Here is a 17,941-nt window from a genome sequence, read left to right on the forward strand (position 1 = left end):
TATAACAACATTGCTAGGACTAACTTGAGTTATTTTTATGATCTTAACTGGAATCCAGCACCCCACAAATCCTGCACATTTTTGCTGGTGTGAATTGTAGATGCAGAATATTTGGAGAGAGAATAACATTTTTCACTTTAGATACAAAATACATATCAAAATATCTAGACTAGAATCTTCATCATCAAAGCAGTGTCCAACAATAGATAAAGGGACACTGCCAACTTGAAATCTAATCAGTTTCTTAAAACAAATTAAGTCGTCATTTCTAGTAAACACACCTTTTCTCTCCCCCATCCCCTTATACACATACACATACACACACACACTCTCTCCCTACCAATTTTCGTGGAGGTTTTTACAGTTACATTTTCTTATTTCAAAATGTTTGTGTGAAATATCAGGGAAACTGACTTTGGCCCCAAACCAGCAAACATTTTACATAAGCATTTAACTTTCAGCATATGAATAAAATGACTGGAACTACTCACATGCTTAACATTAAGTATGTTTGTAAGTGATGGCAGAATCAGGGTCTTACTGATTATACCTGGGAAGAGTGAAACAGCTAAAGCATTGTCAAATGTACAATTGAAAAAACACCTCTAAACATTTTCAGTTATGGTAATCTTGGGAATTACTTGCAAAACTAAATACAAAAATTAAGGCTGGCATGTGATTTTCATGTGGACAGTGTTGCTTTATTGGGCTGTTGGCATATTTTGCATTGTTTTGCTTTTATCTAACTTTAAAATGTTGGATTTATTTGATAAAAAGGACATTTTGTAAATTTCACAGATTTAAAGATAGCTCACGAGAATGTATTTTTTGTCAATATTTGCAACTTCAACAATATATGCAAAAGACTCTAGGAAATGAGATCATCTGCCCAAAACAGGCACCCATTGATATGTGGGGTTTTTTTTTAAAGGGAGGGTGGGTTTAGAAAGGATCATGCTTGAGGAATCTAAAGTTTCCTCTTAGAAACACTGACCATGTCTCCCTTGTAATTAAAACAAGCGTGAGAAGAAAAATAATGGTTTAACATGTCTGTATTAAAGTTACAGCTAAAAATGGGATGATGTAACATTTCACAGACTATTCTGTACTCCTAATGTCTGTGTAATAATAATTTGAGCTGTAGATCCTGAAAGTACATAGGCAACATTTGTGAAGATTCTGCAGTTAATGCAAGAACCATATGAGAGAATCTCTGGCAAATACTTAATCAAATTACCTAACTGGGGAACTACTCAAAACTAAAATATCTTCTAGAAAAATGCAAGTGGGTTAATGCTAATAAAACTTAAATGATGGAAAAAATGCTATTTTGAAAGATGTATCAAGGATATCCAAGATGGAGCAGATTGTCTATCTGGTAGAAACAGCTGCATATGAACAGGTAAACTATAGAAAATAAATCAGATGAATCTGAAAGGATTTGAAACCCATTTTTGAACCATTCTTGCTGAAAATCCATGGGCCAGGATCATAGATTGTTCTATTGTGTGTGTATGCGGGGGCGGGGGGGAAGGGGGGCCCAAACAAAATACTTGATAAATGAACATCTTCACCTGTCATTGTAGAAGGTAATACAAAAGCCTGTATCCAGTGATGCAGGAATGGTAGGGGGTTGGCAGGAGTGGGGTGGGGGAGAAAATGATATAGGGAGATTCTGGCTTGCTTTTGCTTTCATTTTTTCACATCTCCTCCTTCAAAACACTACTTTCCTGTGATGCCTACAATAAACTTGACAGCAGCTAGGCTGCTGGTACCACTGCCTATTATACTGACCAGTACTGTCTCACTGCTTTGTTGTACTCCCCCGTCTGTCTGTATCCATCTGTCATCTCTGGTCTTATACTTACTTTATGTCTACACTTAAAAAGCTACAGCGACACAATTGCAGTGTTGCAGTTGCACCACTGTAGCGTTTGACGCTTAGCCCTGGTCTACACTGGGGGCAGGAGGGTGGAAATCGATCTAAATTACGCAACTTCAGCTACGTGAATACTGAAGCTGAAGCTGACGTACTTAGATCGACTTACAGTGGTGTCTTCACCGCAGTGAGTCGACTGCTGCCGCTCCCCCATCGACTCTGCTTGCGCCTCTCACAGCGCTGGAGTACAGGAGTCGGCGGGAGAGTACTCAGGGGTTGATTTATCGTGTCTAGACTAGACACGATAAATCGATCCCCGCTGGCTCGATCGCTACCCGCCGGAAGACATACCCTTACACAGCAACAGGAGGAGTTCTGCTGTCAAGGTAGTTAATCCACCTTCCCAAGAGGTAATAGCTAGGTTGACAGAAGATCTGTTGATCTTGCACTGTCTACATGGGATCTTAGGTCATCTTAACTACATCACTCAGGGGTGTGGATTTTTCACACCCCTGAACAATGTAGCTAGGTCGATCTAATTTTCTAGTGTAGACCACCCCTTAGATTGAAAGCTCTTTGGAACAGGGGCTCTTCTCTTTGGTTTGTGTTTGGACAGCACCTAGCACAATGGGGTCCTCCTGGTCCATGACTGGGGCTCCTAAGCACTATTGTAACATAAATAAATAATAAAGGGGCGGGTAGGGGAATGAGGAGGAGGAAGCCATGTTTACCAAAATTTAGTATCTTAGATCGATCACACGCCCCGCCCAGTGTAGACCAGACTTAAGGGAGAGGAGGTGGGCTTCAAAGCCCAAGCTCCAGCTCGAGCTGCAACTTCAAGGTGCTGTCTACATAGCTATTTTTAGAGCTCTAGCGGAAACCCCACAAGTCTGAGTCTGTTGACCCAGGCTGGGAGGCTTACTGCCATGGTCTGTGTAGATGTACCCAGAGGCTGCATCTATACTGACAGGGCTGGCTCCAGCTTTTTTGCCGCCCCATGCGGTGAAGTAAAAAAAAAAAAAAAAAAAAAAGCTGTGATCGGTGGCACTTCGGCAGCAGCTCTACCGCACCGCTTCATTCTTCGAGAGGAAGTGAGGGACCTGCCGCCGAATTGCCACCGAAGACCCGGACATGCCACCCCTTTCCAATGGCCGCCCCAAGCACCTGCTTCCTTTGCTGGTGCCTAGTGCCTGTATACTGACAAAGAATGTACACTGGTATGTGTTACACATACCAAGTATTCTCCATTTCCAACTAGACAACTCCAAAGGAAACTCAACCACCACAGTTTGTCTTGTCCACTAGAACTGGACTGAAACTAAGTCATTGTACATAGAGCAAATGACCATTCTAAGGTAATGGCTAAGAGCAGAGGTTCCCAAACTTCTTCACAGTATGGGCTATCTCTTAGCAGAAAGAGTCCCTCAGGGACACCTCCACTCTCATTCACAATTAATTGCACAGATCTCTTTTCTTTCCACTAGCCATCAATAACATCCCTATTGCCACTACAGCAGTTGTTTATGTGGAAAACTGATACCAGAAAATATTTAATAAATTTGTAGCTGACTTTTAATGCTGTTTGGCAGACAGAAGCAAGGAGAAAGAGCAAATAGCACGTGACCACCCACCTGTCCATGGCACATCAGCAAGGCTCCACAAACTAATGGCGATCTAACTAACGGACCACAGTTTCAGAAATCAATGCCTTAGTATTAGACCTGAACGAGCAAGAGAGGTAAAACACATTACCAATTCCCTGTAGCATTCAGTTCCCAATTCTGTTCTTAACAGCAATTGGATAACAACAAGGAAATTTAATATTAGGGCTGCCAACCTATCCATAAATCACTCTTTTGTGTCTTGCAAAACTTGTGATAAAAAGATCACATACAGCAAAGACCCATGCAATAGCTTGATTCAGGCACGGAGACTTGAACTTCTCTCTCCCCCCTACAAGTGTTCCCTTCAGAACAGTGCTGACGTACATTGGCAGGGCAATGTGGAGAAGCTTGCATTGCCACTGCCTTTTCTGTGGATGAATGGCAGACGTCAGTCTCCAGGATTCTTAAAATCTGTTTTACAGGAGTATTTTTTTAAATAATTTTATAAGGACATATAACACACATGAACCTAAGACAGACAAAAAGGTTCATTGACTATAATTCAGAGATTTATAAGGCTCAAAGATACAGTTGTGATTATCTGGTCCAACCTCCTGTATAAATACAAGCCATAGAACTTCCCTGAATTAATTTCTGTCTGAACTAGAGCATATCTTTTAAAAACATCCAATCTTGATTTTAAAATCGCCAGTGATGGTGAATCTACCACCACCGTAGTTCCAAAGTTTAATTACCTCACTGGTTAAAACAATGTGCCTTATTTCTAGAATGACTTTGTCTAACTTCAGGATCTTATTGTACTTTGGTCTGCTAGAGTGAAATGCCCTCTATTATCAAATTTCAAATTTGATTATTGTCAAATATCTGTTCCCCATATAGGTACTTATAGACCGTAATCAAGCCATCCCTTAACCTTCTCTTTGTCAAATTAAACAGATTGAATCTATAAACCATGTTTTCCAATTCTTTAATCGTTTTTGTGGCTCTTCTCTAAACCTTCTCCAATTTATCAACAGCAAAATGTATCATTTACTTCTGTGATAAAAGGGGCACAACTTGGGAAGGAAATTTTGTTCGATGGCTTCATCATAATCTCAAATAGATCCTTATCAAAGTCACAGAACCACAAAAGACTTTAGTGCTATGATTGACAATCTACGCAACAGAGGTGAGGCCCCATTCTGGAAATACATACTGTATGTCAGCGTGGAGGTGGACTGGAAGAGCTGTGTGGGAAAGCTTGCAGTCAGTTATTGCCAAGGATATCAGTCTCTCACTTTCACATGCACTAAATACACATCTACTAAATTTAACGAAAGAAACATGTAAATGTTCAGGCATTGTTTATGTCAGCATGGAAAACACGAAATCACATCCCAACACCTCTCAAAAGACTGAACTTCATGGCAAAGAAAATATGTGAGCTCAAACCTTATAATCAAAGAGATTTCTATTAGGAGAGTAAACAAAGAGCGGAAGGAAGGGTGGAGCATCAGCACAGTAGATCTGCAATTTGACACAGAAGGACATTGCTATAAGGAAGTGTCATACATGCAGCAGTATTTCAGTAACAGTTAAACCTCTAGTAGTACTTACTTTTTCGGTTATACACTGGTAGACAGCATGTAATAAGTTAACAGTAAGGAAAAAAAAAATCAAATCACCTCTGTCAGTAAAATGAACACAATGCAATCCACTTAAATGCTAAGAGGTGGAACTGAGTAGATCATCGTTGAAGTATTGTTTTGCATCAATCTACTGCATTTCTAAAAATATTTTTCCATATATAATCTATAAAATATATTGTTAAACTGTAGGTACTTTCATTGATAAAAATACAATTGTTCTAGCATAGATCAGTAAAAGAGTTCACCTAGTCAGCCATCAAAATCCATTCAGCTTTAATTCTATCATATTTTTCCTAGCGTAATTCAACAACTTCTGGAAAATTCAAGATCAAGAGGGTAGAAATCCTCAATTTCTTTCTGCTCCTCATAAAGGAAACTCGGACAGCTACATTCTTACCTAAACTGCAACCTACAGAGAAGACATAAATTGAATGATGCTGCACTGTGATTCTCAAAAGGATTACAAAAAGTGATTAACCTATTTAAATGCACAGCCTCACTGCCTGGAGAAACTGACAGTTAGGTATATCTCTAGATTACTAAATCAAATGAAGTGATCCAAGGGTTACACTAACTGCAGTGTCTGCCAACAGTACCTGTTTGATACAGTTAATGCAGCAACATGATGCTAACCTTTAGTATTACCCAACTAACCCAAGTGAATTTTAAAAGTTGCTGCAAGATGATTTAATCACTCCCTAAAATGTGTGTTGTCACACATGCTTCCTTAATGCTATACCACAGGGAGGTTTACCAGTAAGTTACCTCTAGTTCTCTTTCTCCTTCCTACCTAATTACTATTACACAGTCAGATTACAGCAGTTAGGTATACCACTAGAATTAAACAGATTTTCCATCATGGAACTGGGTGGTTTGGAAAAGAGAACACTTTTGATCCACAGAGAAGTTGAACTCAAGGCTTAGAGTGAAATGAGTTTTATTAAAAAAAAAAAAAAAAAAAAGCAGGTATTTTTCTGCACTGGAGAAATACTCAGCATGGGTTGAACTACCTAGTAGATATGTAATTGCAAAGAAGCCAATTCGCATGAACACTGAATGATCTCTAACATCTAGAAAGAACATGGTCTGGTACCCACTGATGAGACAGATAACCCAGTTGCCTACCCCACATCCCAGTTGTGAATAATAAAGGATTTAGTTCTAGTTCTTTCTCAACTTTTCCCTTGATAAGGATTTTAATAAGGGACACTCCGACAAGCTAGGCTCAAAGTCTAAAGAAAAATGAGATACTTATGAACATATTTCAAGTGTAAGCATGTGTGATGTAAATACAATATCATGAAGCTCAGATTATAGACAATATTGTCTATGCTAAAGAAGTTAACACATGATACACTTCTGGCACTATTACCATCTTTGGCTCTCTCTTGAGGGTGTTTGTCCCACATTTCACCCTTGGCAGGTTAAGAGATAGGCTTATAAAAGTAATAATAAAATATGGCTCTTCTAAACTGTACTGTTATTTTTCAGGAACTTTGAAAATTTGTCTACATTCTCAGGGGAGAGCTGGACGGTTGTGTTAGTTCTGCAAGGGAAAGATATTCAAAAATAAACTTTGTACGGACTTGAAGCCAAAAACCTGAACACTCCACTTCTTGGATTTCATACCCGCTTGGTTTAAGGGGTTGTATGCCATGGCTATGCATAATTCCCAGCCACATTCCAGTACAATAATTTTATATGAAAATGCATCCTCAGTCAGATCATTTTTATTGCTATGGGTACAGATCTTAGAAAAGGCAACCCCTACTGAGAGCTCTTGAGAGTAAAAGTTCTTGGCAAAGGGAAGAGGCATGAACTCAGAAGGTGACTAATTAACAACAATGAACGAAGGGCTGGACTACATGCAGAGTTGCACTGCTTTAACTTAAGGTTTCTTTTTAAACTCATTTGGCACCAGCCACTCTTAGTTCGGTTTAAACCAAGCTTATTTTAGTTTATCTTGCACAGATTAGGAACGGATATAAACTAAACCAAAATGAGCCATTCTTAAACAGAAAATAAAAACGAGCATCCATTCTTGTATCAGCTTAACTAAACCAGTACAAGTTTCTGTGCAGGGAACCCTTAATCTTCAAGCTTCAAATATATGATCGGGCTGGGGGGGAAAGGAGAGCAAGAAAAGAATCTTAGTTCAACCATCCTCCTCCACCAACATATTAAAGAGCACATCAAACCTTCAGAATGATCCCTTCTATGCATTAGAGCTACATGCACAAGTGACATACTAAATACCCACTGCTCTGCAGACAGCCTGTGTTTGCCTGAGTGCATTTGCAGAGTACACGCAATTGCTAACACAGATGTTCCCAACCCACTTTATGAGGTCAACGGTCTGTAAGACCAAGTTGCCACGACCCAGCACTTTGGAACAACAGGACCAGCAGAGAGGGATCTGCGGGTGGCTGGAGACACATCAATCAGCAACACCCCCCTCCCCCCGATAAAAACAGCACACACGCACTAAAGCCTCCTGTTTCTGGAGAGTGACGGGATGGGGCAGTTGGGGGAGGACTGGGCAGGGATGAGAGGCAGACGGGGAGCAGGTAGTGTCACGGGAGCGGGGGGGGGCGCGAAGTGGAAGGGCAATTTGGGAAAAGGGGGCAGGGCTAGCGCCTGAGGGAAAGGAGCGAAGAGCTGCTCCCGCTCCCACCCCCCCACACACAGCGCCCGGGGCTGTGGAGGCAGAGGAGCGCGGCGCTCGCTGCGGCTGGGGCAGCCGCAAAGGGCAGGGAGGCTGCGCCCCCGCCCCCGCCCCGCGCCCTCCAGGCGGCCCCGGCCGCGACACGGGGCAGCCGGGCGCGCTGACAAGCACGAGGGAGGGAGGCTGCGTTTCCTCTTTCTCGGCGCGATATCAGCCGAGCCGCTTCCCCCTTCCCCGGCCGCCCCCAGCACAGCCGGGGCCACGCTTCTGGGCTGAGCGCCCCCCGAGGCGGGCCCGGCAAGAAAGCGAAGGGGGCACGTCTCCCACCAGCCCACCCCGCAGCCGTCACCCCTGGCCAGGTGCGGGGTCTCCTCCTGCAGCCGCCTGCCACCCCCCACACAGCCAGCATCCTACCCCACCCCCTCCTCCCACCCCAAACCCTGCCCGCGCCCCAGCGGCATCTCCACCTTAGCCCCGGTCCCTCCAGCGCCCACAGCAACGTGCCCCCCACTGCACTGCCAAGGGCACCCCCTGCCGCAGCGCCGCCCCCCCCCAGCACCCCTCTCCCCGAGAGCCTTCTCAGCACACCGTGCATCCGCCCCCCGCAGACCTGCCCAAACGGAAACGAAAGTACCTTAAAAATCCAGGCACCACTTTCACCCCCAGCAGCCAAGTGCAGAGTGGAGCCGCGGTGAAGTTTGCTGCCCTGCTGCGGCGAGCGCCTGGCAGCTCCGCTGCTTCCTTTCCCCGGCCCGCGCCTCTCCCACCATTGAAGTTGGGCTTTTTACCGCTGCTGTTTTGGTGTTTCTGACTCTATCCCATCATCAGAGTCAAACACACACTCTGCTGCTGCTGCTGCTCTCACTTCCTCTTCCTTCCTCCTGCTGGCCACACACCCAATTTGCATCTGCAAGAAGCCCCAAGATAATCTGCGAAGTATCTCTGAAGGAATGGTGAGTATTTACCAGCACCTGCAAAATAGGGAACAATCAATTGTATGCATCTTTTACTTTATTCATTTAATCCTTTGGATTTTAAAATCTACATTTTTCCACGCTACGATTATATGACACTTCCTACTATCTCCATTTTGTGTATTTAAAAAAAAAATCACTAAAAATATACAGAATAAAAAAAGAGAAACTCCGTACTTTTCCTCTAACATAATTTTTAAGAGGCTTTTCATTGTCTCTGTCCCTGATGAATAATTTTGCAACTGATCCATGCTCTGCAGGCAGCAGTGCAGAAGTAAGGGTAGCAGTACCGCAACCCTCCCTACAATAACCTTGTGACATCCCGCCCCTCCCCTGATTCCTTTTTGAGTCAGGACTCCTACAATTATAACATTCTAACACTTCAGATTTAAATAGCTAACAACATGAAATTTACTAATTTAAAAATCCCATGACAGTGAAATTGACCAAAATGGACTATGAATTTGGTAGGGCCCTAATTATCACTCAGAACCAGAGCCGTCCCTAGGGTATGGTGAATCAGGGTGACCGCCCCAGGCCCCACGCTTTGGGGGGCCCAGCACTTCGTGAGGAGGTGTGCAGGAGGAGAGGGGGGCGAGGAGGAGCACCTCCTGCCCAAGGATCAGTGCCTCCCCCTCCCTCAGCTGTTTCATGGTGTCTGGAGGCACTGGGGGAGGGAGAAGGAGCAAGGGCACACATGCTCAGAGGTGGGGCAGAACAGAGCAGGGGCAAGAGCAGGGCCTTGGGGGAAGGGGTGGAGTGAGGGCAGGGCTTGGGCGGAGGCGGGGGGAGCACCCCCTGGCAGATAGGCACAGAGTTTCTATGTCCCAGGCCCCGCACCCGCCTAGGGATGGCCCTGCTCAGAACTTCTTTACTCTCAGTTACTATGATCCATGACCACCTAGTAACCTCTCAGCTGTCTCTGTGTGGAACACAATTTCCACTCAAAAAAGGATAAGCAGGATTCAGATTATCCTGCTACTTAGCACAAACTCCTACAGCATGAGCTAAAAGGAGAAATCTCCAACGTTCAGCAAATATGACACACAGATCTGTAGTTCAGATTCCAACCAGGAGAGGGCAGTAGCACTCATACGCATTATGATATATTTTATCAAGAGATTAGTAATTTTGAGTGCCCAATTTAAGGGACCTTAACCCAGCCTGATTGTCAGGAAATGCTGAGCTCCCACCATCTGACAGTCAGATCCCTTTAAGTGTCTTTAGACCTCCCAAAAACTGAAGCACCCAAAAAATCATGAATAACTTTTGAAAATCTTAGGTTATAGCTATTTCAATACATATTTACAAAACTCATCCTCAAATATCAGGGGTTCTCAGGAGCTCAGATCTTGCTTCTGAATCCAGAGGCCACCTAAGAATTTCACCTTAGTTCCTGTTAGAACTAGTAAAATATTTGTTAATTATTTGTATAATAAAGTTTATTATTTGTCAATAATTATTTGAGGAAAAATGCCAACATTTGCAACAAACGCTGGTGCCAATACTACAAAACTTACATATGGGAATATGTCACTTAAATTAATAGTACCATTTATTTCACCTGTATAAAATTGCTTGCAGACTTGGACCCTACAATCACAGTGCTATTGCAATCAGGGCCGGCTCCAGGCACCAGCTAAAGTGCCACCAGGTGTTTGGGCCAATACCAAGGGGTTGCACTCCGGCTGCTATTGGGGTGGCACATCCGGGTCTTCGGCGGCAAGTCCCTCTCGGAGCGAAGGACCTGCCGCCAAATTGTTGCCGAAGAGTAGAGTGGCGCGATCGCGCTGCCGCAGCTTTTTTTTTTTTTTTTTTTTTTTGCCGCTTGGGGCGGCAAAAAACCTGGAGCCAGCCCTGATTGCAATACACCAGCTAATGTTTATTTGCACCCTTGTCCTTGAAAGAATCACACCATTTTAGGCCCTCTACATCAACTAGAGAAGATGGCGGCCTGTCCTTTGGAGAAGGAAGTTTTACAGTCACTGTTACTATGAAGTTCTGAGTGATAATTAGGGCCCTACCACATTCACAGTCCGTTTTGGTCAATTTCACAGTCATAGGATTTTTAAATTAGTCAATTTCATGATTTCAGCTATTTAAATCTGAAGTGTCACAGTGTTGTAATTGTAGGGGTCCTGACCCAAAAAAGGAATTGTGAGGGGGGTTGCGGTACTGCTCCCCTTACTTCTGTGCTGCTGTCTGCAGAGCTGGCCCCTCAGTCAGCCACTGCCACTCTCCGGGCACCCAGCTCTGAAGGCAGCAGCACAGAAGAAAGGGTGGCATGGTATGGTATTGCCACGCTTACTTCTGCACTGTTGCTGGCATGACACTGCCTTCAGAGATGGCCGCTTGGCCAACAGCCACCGCTCTCCAGCTGCCTGGCTCTGAAGGCAGCACAGAAGGAAGGGTGGCAATATCGTTACTCCCCTAAAATAACCATGCAACACCCCCCTGCAACACCCTTTTGGGTCAGGACCCCCAATTTGAGAAACGCTGGTCTCGCCGTGAAATTGGTATAGTATAGGGTAAAAGCACACAAAAGACCTGATTTCATGTAGGGAAACCAGATTTCATGGTCCGTGATGCATTTTTCATGGCCATGAATTTGGTAGGGCCCTAGTGATATAATGGTGTGCTAGAGCTGACTAAATAATTCAGTGTGAATTAGTCGATGGTACTGAGTAAAAATTACTGATCCATTAAAATGCTAAATTGCAGGTCTAGGACCATAAACTGTACTATGAATGACAGTGATAGTGATATCACTGGCCAGATCATGCCTCCAAGATCAGCACATGGAAGTTCCCTTCCACATGTGAACCCTACCCTTTCCATGTGGAAAGGAATGACTCATCTGCCTCCACAGCATTGTCCATCCTTTCTCCAAGTCAAGACCTCACAGAATGAAAGTGTTTTGCAAGGTTAGGATCTGTGGGGTTTGAGATGATCACGTTGAGCAAGCTGGGAGCAGGGAATGGAGAGTACAGCAATGGGAGGGGCAGGAAAGCCTGTGGCTGTATTGTCTTTCCCTCTGCCTGCATTGTGGGAATACCCCACAGCCAAAGAGAGTCTCAGTAAAGCCATGATACTCCTCACTGAGACTTCTTTCCTCCCTTGGCTTCTCCCATGGTTTGTTACCTCAAAGAGGGGGGAGGGGGTTTCTGGCCTGATGTTTGTAACCTGAGGGTGATGATAGTTGTTTAGTACAAATTTTAGATTAACTTTAAAACTAAAGTTTTATTATTTTTTTGATTAAATTAGGATAACATTTTAAAACTATAAAGATACAAACCAGATGTGAAAAAATGCAAATATAAAGCCCCAGACGTATATGTTCAATTCATATTTAAGTCATGTAATGACATAACCAGAAAGAAAAGAGATGGTGGAAGGGATGTAGAGAAGAGAAAAGGGAATTATAAAACCACCCCAAGAGTCTCTTACTGCTGCTCTCTTATCCAAGAAAAGAGAACAGTCAATACTAGCTGAATAGGAATTCACTGTTGCAGTTGAAAGATGTTTTGTTATACAGGGATCGGGGGGGGGAGAGATGTTCTCTGGATTATCCACAGATCAAGTACAGCACTAGCAGCAGGAACATAGTCTTCCTAAAGGTCAGCAAGTATACCTCAACTCTGACTTGGAAGGAACGCTTTTGAGGGGCAGGAGTGCTTCCCTTCCAATGCTTATTTAATCGCTGGTCTCTTTGCTGTGTCCGCCACCTAGGATGACCAGACAGCAAATCGGGACAGGAAGTAGGGGGTAATAGGTACCTACACCTCTACCCCGATTAACGTGACCCGATATAACACAAATTCGGATATAACACAGTAAAGCAGTGCTCGGGGGGGGAGGAGGGGCTGCGCACTCCGGTGGATCAAAGCAAGTTCGATATAATGCGGTTTCACCTATAACGCGGTAAGATTTTTTGGCTCTCGAGGACAGCGTTATATCGAGGTAGAGGTGTATATAAGAAAAAGCCCCCCAAAAAATCGGGACTGTCCCTATAAAATCGGGACATCTGGTCACCCTACCGCAACCAAATTGCACATCAGCACCAGTGATGATAGTGGCTTTTGTGCACTAGAGTGACTCCCATTGACTTCAGTGGGCTTTGAATCAGCCCCTAAGAACTGGACTTGATATGTTTGCTAAATATTTCTGAAGAGCCAGAAGAGGGAGCTAGGGAGCACAGGATTTTGAGACTGTGCATTTTATTTTATGTGGGTATTTCTGCCACAACCCTAAAAATAAAGGCAAAGATTTTCAAATGACTTATGATATTTGGTGCACAGCTTGAGACACAGGAGAGGGACAGAGGGCAGGTTCTCGGCACTTTCTGAAAATCATCTCAAGTTGGTCATCCAAATACTGAGGAATCCAAAATCAATAGTTACTTTTGAAAATCAATGCCCTAGGTCCTTGAATGTCTGTATCAATTTTAAAGATCTCATGACAATTTGTGTATAAGTAGGGTTGTCATATACAGTTTTCCTTGTAATCACTGTGGTCCAACATCCAGCTTGCTGCCTTTCAGTTCCAGAGATGGAGGAATTTCAGTGGTGCTGTATGTATATAGATTTTGTCCTGTAACTCTTCACTCCCATGAATAGTCCTTATTCACGTGAGAAATTTCATTGTCTGCATAAAGTAAGGATTTGCAGGATCACAGCCATAATTTTTAATGCACGCTGGGGTGCAAGCTGCTATGTCAAATGGTATCATATTATTACTCTTTTTTAAAAATCACAAATAAATGACTATCTTTTAGTGCTTTTACCATGCTAGTTGCTTTGTCTAAGAAAAATATTTTTGCACATAGCTTAACAGATTTTAAGATAGACAAAATAGTAGGGCCTAAATTGCTTGACCGTGATGGCAGTAATTCCAAAAAGAAGCTGCTTATGGAACTTGAACCTCAGTTCCTACGTTGTAGTATGCTTACAAATCTCCATACATGCTGAAACGTCCCTAAATGAATGTTGTTGGTTCAGTTATACAAATGCATGTTAAATTAAGGGCTTTTTAAAATCAAATATACTCTGAAGCCTATTCTGAGTAAATCCATTTCAAAATTATATGTACTCCCATTTTAACTCTGCCACAGTGTTGACAGAGATATGCTTATGCATAATAAGTATTAGGGAACAAGTTACGGGATGTGCAGAGCAGCACATAATAGATTTTTTTAAACTAAACAAAGAAAAGCCCAGTCTCCATTTACCTCAGATATTTTTATAGTGCCATTCCCATACTATCTAGGCATAGAATACAGTAAAATTCCAAAAGCAAAAGATAATTGCTTAAAAACAACATTGTTGCTAGGTGACCAACAGTCTTCATACCCATCACATCATTTACCAAATCCAAGCACATACAAGCAAGGAAACAAATAGTTAAATCATAACTCTTACAGTGCCCACATCATAAACATACATTACTCTCCTATTAAGTAGAAAGACAACTCTATGAACTGCTTTTACGGTTATGCATTCAATAAGTGACAATGCAGCTATCAGGAGGTTATAAGTTAAGTAGGTCCCACCCAGTCTTTTCTTATACCTGCTTCCATGTCTTCCAGGCAAGTGAAAGACTCAAGGAGCTCAGTCTATTTTGCTTACCAAAGAAGAGGTCAAGAAGTGACTTGATCACATCTATAAATACTTACATGGAAAACAGAAATTTAATAACAGAGGGCTCTTCAATCTAGCAGACAAAGGTTTAAGAAGACCCAATGATTGGAGGCTGAAGCAGACTACAAATAAGGAGAGTTTTTAACAGGGAGGTCAATTAACCACTGGAACAATTTACCAAAGATTCTGGTGGATTCTCCAGCACTGGAAATTTTTTTCCCCCAATCAAGACTGGATGTTTTTCTAAAACACAGGCTCTAATTCAACCAAAACTATTGGATTTGAAGAAGTAAATCAGGAAAGTCCTGTGGCCTGTGATATGCAGGAAGTCAGACTAGATCATTTTGGTCTTAAAAATATATGAATCACATCAGTTTAGATCCCTTAGAGTCAGACTCTCTAATGCTGATTTAAAGACATATTACTGACCCAGCCTTCACTATCTTCACCTTTCGATTTGGCCAAACAACATGGCGCTACACAGTGCTACACTGAGTGTAGCATTTATCCCAGTAGCAGCATCTATTCCACAGATGAAAAGTGAGGGATAGTTCATAGATAATGTGTTTGTTTTCCTTTCCATTCCAAGGGCTCAATCCAGTGCCACGGAAGTCAAAGAGAGTCTGTCTATTGACTCCGCTGTCATTGATTCAGAGCCCAAGTGAATAGTTGGGCTGGAGGGAGGCAGTTGATTATTGATCATTTTAGATTACAGATGGTTATCAGGCTGGCAACTTTCCATTGCACCTACCGATGAGAGCAATAATGATTATTCCTATATGATATGTCTAACACGGCAGTTGTCCAACAGATATATAACAATGTAGGGATTTTATCATCTCCAATAGCTGTTAACAGTTCTTCACTGCATGTACAGAACAGCTGGCAAGAAGCTTATCTTCTTCATGCTATGTTGCCATCCGTCATTACTGTTTATCAGCTAATATTTTGAAATGTGTACTATGGAGGACAAAAGAAATGTAATCCTTCAACAGCTATGAATTTCGGGACTTGGAAAAGAGCAGCAAGAGAAGAGCACTGAGGAGAGACAAAAACTCTTCAAATCACCCTCTCAAAGTGAATGAAGTTACTTGCTTGATTTTCTTTGTTACGTCTCCATCAAGCCATGGCATTTCATCCATTTGCCATGTATTAAAACTTCAAGATAAAGCTCACCTCTTGTTCTTAACCACATTTGAGCATCGGTGCATTTTTACCTTCATTTTTTCTTTTGTCATATCCGGTGGAAGGATAATTGGAAGCTTATAGTGTGTTATTTTGAGGGGATGCTGTCTAGTAAATAGGATATAGGTTCTGAGAGTCAGGAGACCTGAGTTCTAATCCTGGCTTTGTCACTAACTTGTTGTGTTATCTTGTGCCAGTCACTTCACCTTCCTGTGTCTCTGGTCCCTTCCACCTTTTGTCAGTTGTGGCCATTTAGATTGAAAGCTCTCTGAAACGGTGATTGTCTATCAGTGTGTGTTTGTACAGGGTCCCTAGCTGCTACAGTAACACAAACTAATAATAATCCTATCTTGTGAAGAAACAGATTTTATTTTGACAGATGTTTCTACTAGTTAGCCCAGTTTGTAATTGTTTTTACTTTCTGGTTAATTATTTTGATAGTAAATGCACATCAGTCTTACTTAGACTGCTTGCTTCTTTCCCAGATCGAAAACCTTCTTGAAAGTGCTCCAATTTTTCAGTCACTCGTGTTGCATGTAGTTTAGTATTTGACAAATGCTTGACATTTTTATCAAATCTGTATACCGTATGATGGATGTAGTTGAGACTTGAAGCACTATGTAATCAAATATTACTGGGGATCGTCACAATATTTAACACTGCTTCTGTCTTTAGTAGTAGTATTTCTTATTTATATTGTAGCACAGCTTAGAGTCCCCAACTCAGTATGGGCCCGATTGTGGTAGGCCCTGGACAAATATATGGTATATTACAAACATTGTCTCAAAGGACTTCCAGCTAACAGATATATGAAACAAACAAACAGGCATGGAGAAGGAGGATGGAGTAATAGTAATAATAGGGAGTTTTTTGCATAGACTAGTTTTGTGCACAATATGCAGCTAATCAGTAGCAGTAATCACCTACCACGGCCCAGCTCTGCCACCTTTACTTAAAGTGAGTAATACTTTTCTCTATTAGTAGTCCCATAGAAATCTTACAGCTCTTTTGACAGATTCATGATTTCCTTGCTGCTGAAGCATACATTTCTTTCTGCCGTCCATTTTACTCTTTTCATAATTTTAGTTGATAAGCAGTAATTGCTGGTGGCAACATACCATGAGGAGGATAAGCTACCTGCCAGAAGTTATGTTATCTTGCTGCTCTAATAATTAGTTGATTGAAGTTAATGGTTAGTGGAATTAATTCACATGAGTAAGTGCTACTCAACATGAGTAACAGCTGCAGAATTATGTATTGTTTTGAAAATGCATTTTTGCATTTGTACTTATCCTTTCTCCCGTTTGCAGTTATTATTCCATTATTATGAAATGCCCCTTTGCCTGTAAAATATTTTGCTCTGCTGTCACATTTTATTTTATACATTTCTTAAAGGAGAACATTCATGACTGAAAACTACTGTCCATACCAAAGAAATTTTCAAGGCTACAGAGTTTGTTATAATGTAAGGAGTGTCCAAAATGTCTTAACCCTGACACACACATTAAGCTACAACATTGACACAGAACAAAAAAACAGGTTGGGCAGCAAAGATTCTAATTCTTTATTTAAATGCTGCACTTCAAGATAAGTGACCCTGCAGTGTTGCTATTAGGAGGACTTTAAACAATAAAGGCTGTGTATTGTCAACTTTTGCTGAACTGTTTGTCACTGGAGGGTAAAGTTCAAGGTTGAGGCACGTATAATTTAGATTACATCTTCCTATGTTTTGACATGAATGAGGTGACTCACTGTTTCCATATTATCCTGTTTGGCACCTGATGTTTTCCTCTTACCCCACTACCATCCCTTCAGCTACTTTTTGCCCATGCCCTCCATTTTTAATTTCTTTCCATCTGCCATGGTTACATGTGCCATGTCTGAAATGAATCTGAAAGTTGCTTCACAAACCTCAGAGTACCTTTGTGCATCTAAATGATTGTCCTCAAAAAGCTACTCCATCATTTTTTTATTGATAACATGCTGTTGCCATCTGAATCCCAATTTTCCCATATACTCTTCGTTAAATACATCACACCTTCTGTTTGCAGTGGTCATATATTCCAGGCCTGCCCTCTCTAGTTGTCGGAGCATAGACTTGGCAAAGAGAATGCCAATGTTCTGAACAGGCTCTGACATAGGGGCCCAGATACTTAGGTGCCTAAGTCCCAGTTTTAGGCTCCACTGCAATCCACAAAACTCCTGTTCCTGCCATCTAATCCTGTGGGTGCCTAAACTCACTCAGCATCTCCATTCCCACTGCAAAAGTTCCCTAAGCATCTAGGTTTCTACCTCTGGGCATGCACACTGCTGCCTCACTTTAGAAGTCCAGACACCCATCTCCAGCCT

General features: G+C 42.3%; 1 protein-coding gene and 1 long non-coding RNA gene across 3 annotated transcripts in view; one reads left to right on the plus strand and one right to left on the minus strand.

Moving 5' to 3' along the window:
- The window catches only part of ELMO1 (engulfment and cell motility 1), a 471,086-nt gene extending 462,380 nt beyond the window's left edge, over positions 1-8,706 (minus strand). Inside the window, exon 1 of one of the 2 annotated variants that reach the window (XM_005287366.4) lies at positions 8,432-8,706. The gene's annotated coding sequence lies outside the window, so the exon portion shown is untranslated. The remainder of the gene's footprint in view (positions 1-8,431) is intronic. The other variant, XM_065587209.1, reaches the window with a different exon arrangement.
- On the plus strand, positions 8,609-17,242 carry LOC122174698 (uncharacterized). The gene is made up of 2 exons (XR_006176866.2): positions 8,609-8,750; positions 14,356-17,242. It is a non-coding gene; the product is annotated as an uncharacterized LOC122174698 (long non-coding RNA).
- The last annotated feature ends 699 nt before the right edge of the window (positions 17,243-17,941 follow it).

This window comes from Chrysemys picta, chromosome 2 (genome assembly GCF_011386835.1).
Source record: "Chrysemys picta bellii isolate R12L10 chromosome 2, ASM1138683v2, whole genome shotgun sequence".
In the NCBI taxonomy this organism is placed as follows: Eukaryota; Metazoa; Chordata; order Testudines; family Emydidae; genus Chrysemys; species Chrysemys picta.